This window comes from Sorex fumeus, unplaced genomic scaffold (genome assembly GCF_029834395.1).
Source record: "Sorex fumeus unplaced genomic scaffold, SorFum_2.1 ptg000030l, whole genome shotgun sequence".
NCBI lineage: Eukaryota > Metazoa > Chordata > Mammalia > Eulipotyphla > Soricidae > Sorex > Sorex fumeus.
The window spans coordinates 26,913,130-26,925,000 of record NW_026606087.1 but is presented as its reverse complement, the minus strand read 5'-3'; the positions used below and the strand labels follow the sequence as shown (position 1 = coordinate 26,925,000).

At 43.7% G+C, this 11,871-nt stretch overlaps 1 protein-coding gene across 1 annotated transcript in view; it reads left to right on the top strand.

Annotated features, from left to right (window-relative positions):
- Nucleotides 1-11,871, top strand: part of RAB30 (RAB30, member RAS oncogene family) — a 96,409-nt gene that overhangs the window by 63,253 nt on the left and 21,285 nt on the right. The gene's annotated exons all lie outside the window — the stretch shown is intronic.

The window sequence follows — 11,871 nt, the reverse complement described above, 5'->3', positions numbered from 1 at the left end:
CATTTCGCTTAACATGATACTTTCCATGTAGTACCACTTGTATGTAAATTTTGTGACTTCGTCTTTTCAAACAGCTACATAGTACTCCATTGTGTAGATGTACCAAAGTTTCTTTAACCAGTCATCTGTTCTCGGGCACTCAGGTTTTTTTCAGATTCTGGCTATTATAAACAGTGCTGCAATGAACAAACAAGTGCAGATGTCACTTCGACTATATTTTTTTGCCTCTCAGGGGTATAGTCCCAGGAGTGGTATTGCTGGGTCAAATGGGAGATCAATTTCTAATTTTCTGAGAATCATCCATGTTGTTTTCCAAAAGGGCTGAACCAGTTGGCATTCCCACCAGCAGGGAAGGAGTGTCCCTTTCTCACCACATCTGTGCCAGCACCAGTTGCTTTTGTTCTTGTGGATATGGGCCAGTCTCTGTGGTGTGAAGTGACATCTCATTGTGGTTTTGATCTGCATCTCCCTGATGATTAATGATGTGGAGCATTTTCTCATGTGCCTTTCAGCCATTCGGATTTCTTCTTTGAGAAAGTTTCTGTTCATTTCATCTCCCCATTTTTTGGTGGGGTTGGATGTTTTCTTTTTGTGGAGTTCAACCAGGACTTTGTATATCCTTGATATCAACCCCTTGTCTAATGTGTATTAGGCGAATATCCTTTCCCATTCTGTAGACTGTCTTTGTATTTTGGTCAGTTTCTTTTGAGGTGCAGAAGCTTCTTAGTTTAAGATAGTCCCATTTGTCTATCTCTGTTTTCACTTGCTTGGCCAGCGGTGTGACATCTTTGAAGACACCATTAACTTCTATGTCATGGAGGGTGTTGCCAAGTTTTTCCTCAATGTACCTTATAGATTTCGGTTTGATGTTGAGGTCTTTAATCCACTTAGATCTTACTTTTGTACATGGAGTTAGGCAGAGATCTGAGCCCATTTTTTGCATGTAGCCATCCAGTTTTGCCAGTATAATTTGTTAAAGAGGCTTTCCCTGCTCCACTTCACTTTTCTTGCCCCCTTATCGAAGATTAGATGCTCGTATGCTTGGGGGGAGATGTCTGTATACTCAACCCTGTTCCATTGGTCTACAGCTCTGCCTTTGTTCCAGTACCATGCTGTTTTAATTATTACTGCCTTGTAGTAAAGTTTGAAGTTAGGGAGGTTGATTCCTCCCATTTTCTTTTTCCCAAGAATTGCTCTAGCTATTTGTGGGGGCTTATTGTTCGATATAAATTTCAGGAGTGTTTGCTCCATTTCTTTGAAGAATGTCATGGGTATCCTTATAGGGATTGCATTGAATTTATACAGTGCTTTGGGAAGTATTGCCATTTTGACAAAGCTAATTCTCCTGATCCATGAACAGGGCATATTTTTCCATTTCCTCGTATTCTCTTTTATTTCCTGAAGTAGCGTTTTGTATGTAGTTTTCTTTGTACAGGTCATTTACTTGACTTGCTTTTTGAAAATACATCTGTGCACATTTCAAGCCTACTTTACTTCTTTAGTTTTAAAAGTTTTTGGGCCTTTCCTGGCATAGTTCAGGAGATTCTAGGGATCAGACCAAAGTTGACTGTGCACACAGGTACCATACGTGCTGCACTATCTCTGTGTCCTACTGCCTACTTAAGTTTTATACTAAATTTTCCCCCTTGTCTCTCTCCAGCTAACCCTTGAGTTTCTGTCATTTACCTTGACTGGTAGAGATTTTTCTTTCTAGATGTTATTTATCCTGACTACAACTCTGATTGAATTCGGTACCTAACACAATATTTATTCTTTCCTTTACTTAAACACCATGATTTACAAAGTTGTTTATAATATGGTTGTTACAAGTATTAAGTATTCCAACACTATCCCACTACCAGTGTGATCTTCCTACCACCATTATTCCCATTTTCCTAACCACCCTCCAGGCCTGTCCCATTAGCAGGCACAGAATAATTTATATTATATTGCTTGTTACAACTAACTGGCTAATGAAATTATCAAAATGTACTTCAGTAAAAGAAAATTTGTGAAAATTTCTATATCTAACCATGGGGTCATTAAGTCCTTTTCTGAGGATTTACTAAGCCATTCTTGATAGTTGATGCTTATTGAGTGCAGTTGTCTTCTTTGTTGCTTTCTCACCTAATTTGGCGTGCTTTATTGGGATGTCAGTAGAATTTGGAGGTGTCATGCTGCAGAAACTCCAGAATATGTAACTGGGTCGTGAGTTTCCATGGCAGCAGCTGTGGGATATGGGTGTGGCTTTTGGGGCTTTTAGAATTACAGGAGTTTAGTGGTGGGAAGTTGCCCGACCCCACTCTAAAAGGACTCCAGAGTTCTCAGCCTGAAAACCAGTGTACCTGGAATCTTTGGCAGTTTGGCGTCTCTGCAGAGACTAGTCATGAAGCAGCAGAGCAGCAGCTGTGGGGTGTGGGTGCAGCTGGCAGGGTTCCAGCAGGGTGGGGACTCGGTCTGGGCACCCAGCCGGGATACCAGTGTACCTGTGAATTTTTGCAGCTGGGCTTGTATCTCTTCCCAGATTTAATCGTGATCTTGAGTCAGCTACTTGGGCTCTGACTCTCTTACTCCCATGCCCTGTGGCCCAAAGTAGGTGATTCTTGATGTTGAATTCTGTTTCCATAAAATGGGAGTGGGGGGGGGGGGGGTCGCTGGAGAGATAGCACAGCAGGCAGGGCATTTGCCTTGTACGTGGCCGACCCGGGTTCAATTCCCAGCATCCCATATGGTCCCCTGAGCACCGCCAGGAGTAACTCCTGAGTGCAGAGCCAGGAGTAACCCCTGTGCATCGCCGGGTGTTACCAAAAAGAAAAAATAAATAAAATGGGGGTGGGGGTGGGGAACAGGGGCTCCTTCTCCCTCCTTAGAAAGGTTCTGTGTTGGAATGCAGCGGGAGTCACTTCTGAGCCAAAACAAGACAGCAAACATGTGCAGAGCTTTCTTTTTATCAGTGATTCCAACAAATGACCAGTCCATCTGTTGGTTTGGTTTGTCATCAGAGAGACACTTGGTTTTGAGGGGAGCAAAGTGAGAAAATTTGCCTCCGGTGTAGGGAGGGCCTTGCTGTGCTGAGCCGTGGCTAATGGAGAAAGCAGTCGCCCCTGTATAATAGCCTTTGTCCTGTCCCTGCTCCTCTCAGCGGCAGTCTGTACAGGCACTGGCGTGTAGGCCCCATCACCTGAAAGCTCTTGCCAGTGCAGTTGGGCTGTTTCCACATTTGCTACCACATACTGTAGTGAGGAACGACCTGTTTCACGTGTCTGTGAGTGCGTGGATGGGTTTATGTACAGGATAGAGTCCTGGAAATGATAGGGCTGGGTCGGAGCTTTGGTTTTAAGCCACTGTTGCTCTCAGCAGTTACATCTAATCTAATCTAATGCAATCTAATCTAATGCAATCTAATCTAATCTAATACAGAGTGAACCTGAATGGGACAAAAGGCCCCGAGTTGTAATTCATTGCAGATTTTAGTATAAGTCACAAATTTATTGTAGTTTTGGGGTCATTGTTGTCGTTTTTGGGTTTTGGGTCCACTTGTGGCAGTGCTCAGAACTTACTCCTCTGTGCTCAGGGATCACTCGTGGTGGTACCTGGGGAAACCATACGAGGTGCTGGGGGTAGAACCCGGGCTGGCTGTATGCATGGAAGGAGATTTGCTTGCTGTGCTACATTAAATTTACCTCTGTGATGGGAGCTGATAATTTATAAAAGGGTATAAGTACCATTATTATTTCCTTTTTCTTTTTAAAAGAAAATAAAGAGGCATTAGTTTGTTGTCATACATACTATAGACAGTGTGACTGTTTAAGTACCAAATAAAACACTAAACCAAACCATTTTCTTGGCTCCTGAGCAATAGCATCACAAGTCCCTTTTGGCGTGTTCCCGAGGTTGGGAGTATAAGCACATCCTTTGCCTGCTTTTCCCCCTCCTATTAGAAGTCTTAGTGAGTAAGTTGACAGCAACTCTTTCCAATGACTCTCAGACAGACTATCGTCATTATTCTTCCAGATATTTATCTTACTAAATATTTTTATAGATAAACATTAACAAGTGGCCATTAAGAAAATCTGTACTAAAACATCTCAAATTTAAAGATGAATAAAGTTTGGAAAAGTGGAAAATGTTGAGAGTTTTTGAGGAGAATTTAACCCCAGGACAAGCCAACAACAGCTGGCCATACTAAGATTGAAGGTGAAAGTTCTTAAAGATCATCAAAGAGAACTAGAGAGGGGCCGGAATGATATTACAGCAGGTAGGGCATTTGCCTTGCATGTGGCCGACCCAGGTTTGATTCCTGGCATCCCATATAGTCCTCCAGCACTGCCAGGAGTAATAGTAATTACTGAGTACAGAGCCAGGAGTAACCCCTGAACATCACTGGATGTGACCCAGAAAGAAAAAAAAAGGCGAGATCTGGAGAACTGAAAGAGGGCCAAACTTAGTACTTTATTTTAACTATGACTGCTTCCACAGTCCAGGGGGATAGCAGCTTCAAAACTGTACCTTACTCAGGGCTGGAGCGATAGTACAGTGATAGAACACTCAGGAGTAATTCCTGAGGGCAAAGCCAGGAGTAACCTCTGTGCATCGCCAGGTGTGACCCCCCCTAAACAAACAAACAAACAATAAAAACAACAACAACCAAAAAGCCCCTGTACCTTACTCAGCCCCTTCACAAAAAGCCATTATCCTAGGCACAGAACAGCCCCCAGTTCATGCTATTATCCATATGGCCACTTGCCAAAAATTTCTTCTTCTCTGATTCTCCGGTAACTTATAGGTGAATTCTTCAAGATTGACTAACAAAAAAGAGAATTGCAGAAATTCTTTAGCTGTCAAGAGGTCAAGAGGTAGTAGAGCAGGTGGAGTGCTCACTTTGCACAAGACCAGCCTGGGTTTGCTCTCCACGACCTGGGCTCTGCCTTGAGTTTAGCGCCAGGATGAAATCCCGAGCTCAGAGCTAGGAGTGATTCCTTAGCGCACAGCAAGGACTTAGCCCTTCCTTAGCACTGTCTCATGTGGCCCTCGAGACGAAAGGAATGTTAATATTGTGTATATTTTTTTAGAGCATGACAAAGCCATTCATGATAGAATTTCAGTCATATAGTATTCCAGAACACATCCCTCCAACAGTGTGCATTTCCCATTACCGGAATCCCCGGGTTCCAGCCCATCCTCCCCTCCCCCAGCCCTGGCCTGCCTCTTTTGCAGGTGTTTCTCTCTCTCTCTCTCTCTCTCTCTCTCTCTCTCTCTCTCTCTCTCTCTCTCTCTCTCTCTCCCCCCTCTCCTCTCTCTCCTCCCCGCCCTCCCTTTGGGTATTGTAGTTTGTAATATTGATACCTAAAGGTTATCAAGAATATCCTTACCTACTTTTAACCCTCAGGAACTTGTCAAGCGTGATCATTCCCAGCTATTGTCATTGTGGTCTCTTCTCTATCGTACCTACCCTCAACCCCACACACTTGTGGTTAGTTCCAACCACTGACCAGACTTCCTAACCCCTGTTTACCCTGACCATGGATATTATTCTCCTACTATATATATTTACTATATATATATATATATATATACACACACATATATATTTATAAACCACAAATGAATGCAGTCATTCTATATCTGTTCCTCTACTTTTGACTCATTTCACTCAGCATGATACTTTTCATGTCCATCCACTTATAAGCAAATTTCATGACTTCACTTTTCCTGACAGCTGCATAGTATTCCACTGTGTAGATGTGCCATAGTTTCTTTATCCTTTCGTCGGTTCTTGGGCACTCAGGTTGTTTTCAGATTCTGGCTATGGTGAATAGTGCTTCAATAAACATAAGGGTGCATATGTTGTTTCTGCTGTGTGATTTGGGACCCCCGGGTATATTCCCAAAAGTGGTATTGCTGGGTCAAATGGGAGCTCAATTTCTAGATTTTTGAGAAACGTCCATATAGTTTTCCATATTTTCTTTCTTATAGTGTTTTCTTAGACTCTTTCTATTGGGTTGTTTACTTTTTTAAAATAGATTTGTAGTCAGTATTATTTATGTACCTGAGGAAATTAGCCATATATATGAATATATATATATTCCAGATATTTTAGTCAGTTCATCTCTCATTGTCAAGAATTGAAAGAAATTACTGGTCAGTACATAATGTGATTTATCCTTTCCTTTATGGCCTTGATTTGGGTGGGGGTAAGGGGTGGGGCCATATCTGGCATTGCTTAGGGCTTAATCCTGGCCCTGTGCTCAGGGCAGGGTTTGGGGGACCATATGGGGTACTGGGCATCAAACTCAGGCACCTGCTGTACTATCGCTATGGTCGTGGATGACCTTGCTTTTGAGTAATTATTAGAAAGCCTTCCTTACTCTAAGATTCTATAAATATTATACTTTCTCCTAGTGCTTTTATGTTCATTTTCTGAAATCTAAATATTTGGTCCATCTGGAATTTATTTTAGTATAATGAATGCAGATAGCATTCCAACTTAATTTTCCCCAGAAAGATGTAGATTTTTGAATCTTGGCAGTTTTACTCATAGTTGTATCATTTTGAACAAATTAACCTCTCTGGACCTCAATTTCTTCCTTGTATTCTGGGATTAATAATAATAATGCTTGCCTAATAAGAATGCTATGTGGAAAACATTTAGCACCAATTCTGAAACATAGTGTAAGTGTTCAGAGACAGAGCGCCCTGGGGCAGCCTGGTGTGTTCTGGCAAAGAGGAGAAGGTCTAGGTGACTAGGATACAGAGGGACAGACACCTTGCTGTGCTCTCATATGCTAGTTGGGGAGGATCACTCCGTCACTCCAACCCTCCCGTCCCAGGTCCTCACCTGAATCATGAAGTTAAGACCCACCTCATGGGGTTGTTGGCGAGCCCAGGTTTGGTTCCACCTGTGAAGGCCTTCTGCGAACTGTCAAGACCCTTATATAAACACACCAAGATCCTGCCAGTGAACGAGGAGAAGCCCTCGCCCAGGTAGGTGTTTGCCATCAATGACCAAGGAGGATACTTAATTTGCAATAGCTTGACATGAGTGGTTGATGTTATGCAAGTGAGCTTGCAGCAGCCGATTACAGTCATGATTAGTAATTGCCTTTTAGTAATTAAGCAATCATGAGCTTCCTGAGACAGAATCTTGTTGGAGTGAAGGACAGATCAAGCGTTTTCGATTTAATGTGCTCTTCTTGCCTGCAGTGGTGAGAGATGTGGACAGGAATGAATTGTTGGAACCAGGATCTTGTTCTTGAGAATCTTGACGTGTTCTCCATACGGAGAACACCCCTATCCCTTGTCTTTCGTGGAGAGGGACTTGGTAAACTGCCCTCCTGCTCGGGCACTGACCCTACAGGCAAATCTCAGCCTAGAGACTGGCCCAATTTTGAAGACTCCAGCTCAGCAAAGCTAGCTTCCAATGTTACTCTTTGTCCCTCCTTTTCATCATTGTTCTGTTATAGTATTTTTTGTTTGTTTGTTCAAGGGGGTGGGCCACCCCAGCAGTGCTCAGGGGATACTTCTGGCATTGTGCTCAGGGGATTGACTGTATGTGGTGCTGGGGACGGAGCCAGGGTCAGCCTCATGGAAGGGAAGCAGTTTAACCCCTGTACTATCTCTTTGGCCCTATGTTGGGTTATTATAGAATGATTTTCCTGTTCCACAGCCCCTGCCACTGTCCCTGCACAGTCTTCGGGTAAGCCTGAAGTTGTGCCTAAAGCCTCTGTTTCTTCTAGGCCTGATGACTTTTTCCTGAGGAGGGTCGCCTGATAAAATGTAGCATGATGGACTGGACAGATAGTACATGGGTAAAGGGCTGGGCTTGCAGGACTTGTAAATCCAACTTACCTGGTTCGATCCCCGCAACCCCGTGTGCTCTATCAAGCCCCACACCCCAATGAGCCGGTATGGCTCAAAAAACAAACTAAACACACACATGTGAATAGCGGTAGGGCGTCTGCCTTGCACGCAGCCAACATGGCCAATTTGAGTTCGATTCCTCCACCCCTCTCGGAGAGCCCGGCAAGCTACCGAGAGTATTCGATATGCCAGACACAGTAACAACAAAGTCTCCAATGGAGACGTTACTGGGCCCGCTCGAGCAACTCGACGATCAACGGGAGGGCCTTTACCTTTACCTTATATATTATATATATGTAAAAGAAAACTAGAAGGTTGCACACTAAACTGTTAGCTGCAAAAATCCCAAGAAAGTGGTTATTGGTAGGGAATGAGATTACAAATACTTTTCTTTTCTTTTCTGGTTGATGGTTCACTGTATTTTCCCTAATCAGTATATTATGACTCTCTCTCTTTCTTTCTCTCTCTCTCTCTCTCTCTCTCTCTCATCTCTCTTCTAAAGAAACACATTTGGTTTCGTATTTTTAAAGGAGCCACTTTTTTTTTTCTTTTTAAAAAAATTTATTGGGGCTGGAGCGATAGTACAGTGGGTAGGGCGTTTGCCTTGCACGAGGCCGACCCGGGTTCGATTCCCAGCATCCCATATGGTCTCCTGAGCATCACCAGGGGTAATTCCTGAGTGCATGAGCCAGGAGTAACCCCTGTGCATCGCCGGATGTCACCCAAAAAGCAAAAAAAATATATATTCATTTATAAAATTTTGTATTAAAGAACCATGATTTACAAAGTTATTGATAGTTGTGTTTTAGGCATACAATAATTCAACACCAGCCCTCCCACCAGTGTCACCTTCCCTCCACCAGTGTTCTCAGATTCCCTCCCCATCCCGACCCCCACTCTACCCCTACCTGTCGACTTGACAGGCACATTACAAAGTTCCAGTGGTTGGCGCTTTGATCTCTTGTTTTCAGTTCTGTGGAATCTGTGTTTTGGGTTCATGACTGTGTCCCTTGCCATATCACTGATGTAACTGAAGCCCCGGTGCTTGTTTTTACCCATTTCCTCTTGTTCTCTGCTTCTCTCCTTGGTTTCTCTCCTTCTTTGTCTGTCTCCTCTCTACACATTGGGATCAAGGATGATCTAAGCGTCCCCCGAAAAAGGGGCACTTTTTCATAAATTATCTAATTTTCTTCTTATGCAGCTCACTCATGTGCCCCCATTAAATGCCCAGGAGTTTTCTCCAGCTTGTTAGTACTGGATTGTTTCTAGATCTCGGTTACTGCATGGCACTGTGATGTCTGGCCTCATCTCCTTGCTGTGCCTCAAGTGGAAGGGAATGCAGGGCCCCCTCTCAGGCCAAGAGATTGGGGGGGGGGGCTATGGGTGTATGGGCCAGAGCTGGGACCTAGGAGGAGAGAAAGACCTGAGTGAAACATTGGAATTTTGATCAAGAACAAATTCCAGTTATTTCATTTTCTTGGTCAGTGACTGGGAGACAGAGCGTAGATTGGAGGCTGGTTCTGTGAGCACCAGAAGCCTTACCTGACTTCTGCAGAGTCCAAAAGCACAGGAGACAAACATTTTCAAACATTTTTCTGGGAAGCACTCTACAGACGTTTCTTTTTTTTGGGGGGGGGGTCACACCCAGCAATGCTCAGGGGTTACTCCTGGCTCTGCATTCAGGAATTAATCCTTACTCCTGGCAGTGCTTAGAATTACTCTTACTCCTGCTGGTGCTCAGAGGACCATATTGGGATGCTGGGAATCGAACTCCGGTCGGCCGCGTGCAAGGCAAACACCCTACCCTCTGTACTATTGCTCCAGCCCCTCTGTTTTTTTTGTTTGTTTGTTTAAATAAAAGGATCATAACATGGTTTATGTTGCCAGAGATGCATTGTTTAGACATTTTTTTTTCTCTTTAAGCTTTTCATAGTATATCTTATTTCCCGTAATCTTTCATTCTTTTCTCATTTTTATTTTCTCTTTTGAATCTTATGCAAGTATCCATTTATCTAGATGTACTGTGGTGATCTTGGAGGCTGGGGGCTGGCTGCTCCTCTCAGTTTGTTTCTGTTTCTCTTTTTTTTTTTATTGGTTTGGCTACTCTGGTGCCTTATATTTTCATATTAATATCAATATCAGTTTGTCAAATTTTCAGAAAGCCAGCTGGAATTTTGATAGAGATTGCATTGAACATGTCGATCAATATGAGGCAGTATTTCCATCTTAACATTAAGTCTTCTGAAGCATATACACTGGGAGTCTTCTTAGGTCTTGAATTTCTTTTAACAGTGCATTGTAGCTTTCAGAATATATATATATTTTTCTTTTTTTATTAGTGAAAAACCATGAGGTACAGTTATAGGCTTACAAATTTTGTGCTTGGGTTTCAGTTATACAATGATCAAGTGCCCATCCCTCCACCAGTGCCCGTCATCCTTTATGGCCTTGAAGCCATTGCTGGATGACGGAAGGGGTGTGTGGGGAATGGTTCCTGGGAGAGGGGCGCAGAGGCAGGCCTCTCTGAGCTGAAACCCAGGTTCTTCTTTCCATGTGGAGAAAGATTCCTCCCCAGGCAGTCTCAGAGTTCCCGGGATTCCTTTCCTGGGCCCTGGCCCTCGTGACAGATCTAGCAACATTATCAGCTACCAGGCGGGGATAGCAGCTCTGAATCTGAGAAGGACCTTGACTTGATCACATGGGCTTTGGGTTTGGATCCTAGTTCAGACCAATCAGCTGTGTGACTTTCAGATGACCTCTCTGTGCCTCTGTGTTCTCTTCTGTGAATCAGGGCTGGTAATAGTAGTATGTTGCCTGAGGGTTGTTCTGTGGATTCAGTGAGTGAACACATGTACACAATTCACAGCTAAGGAGTCTCAACTATTATAGAATCTAAAATTCCTAAGTTAGGAACCTCATTCACCATTGGTGGGATTGTAAATTGGTTTAGCCTCTATAGAAAACAGTATGGAAACGTCAAAAAAAAAAAAAAAGGAAACTAGGACCAGAGAGATAATATGGGAGGTTATTATGGTCTTTCTCTCCTGCAGTGGTTAGCCCAGAGCTAGCATAGAACCGGGGCCCAAGAACCGATAATTACTCTGAGGATATTGTGCTTTTAAATTCATTTTTTTTCTTTTTAATATTCATGCCAACTTCCTGATGAGCATATAATATGGAAACAAAGTCCTGCTTGTATGCCATACTCTTAGAGTAGACTGTTACTACATGTGACTCAGTCCCTTAAGCTAGGAAGGTAGACCAGAAAGACAAAATCCCTCCACTCAAGGCCCCGCTTGTCAGTCATACTTTGACAAATGATTGTATGTTACAAGTGCCATATTAGGACTGAAATAATGGAACTAGTTCACTGTATTGGGGAAGACCAATAAAAGAATTCAGAAATGCTTGCCAGTTCCTCCAAGGATAGACTTTTGTAACAGAAAAGATGTGATGCAGGCATCCAGGCCCAAGGAGAGGACGTATCACAGAATTATCAAATCTGTGATACAGATTGAGAGGACCAGTTGTTCGGGAGGTTTTGGCAGCAGCCACTGGGTGGTGGTGATGGGCCCAGGAGAAGGGAAAAGTTGGTCGGAATACTGGTAAGACCCCATGACCCAGGACCTACAGCGACCCTCGGGGGCATCCTCAGTTCCTTCTTTTAGCTCCCAGATGTGTCTCCCAGGATCCGTAAATAAGTACCTTGAAGGTTTCCAGGGGTTCTTGGTTCCTGATTCCTGGTCCCTCAACTTGTGTGTGCCTAGATGGGGAATCTCCTTCCCGTGCTATAGAAAATGATTCTGCTCATGTGAAATGTTTATGACACGGCTGCTGGGAGGAATAAAGGTTATGGGTGAGAGGACACCCGCATCATTTGCTTTCCGTGGTGGGAGGGGGGTCTGAGAAAAGGAGAAGTTCTGTTGTGACCAGACACCTGCTTCCTCTCACCCCAGAGGGATGTGTCAGATGGCTCCTGGCAGGAGTCAGCCCCGCGGTTCCCACGGAGAC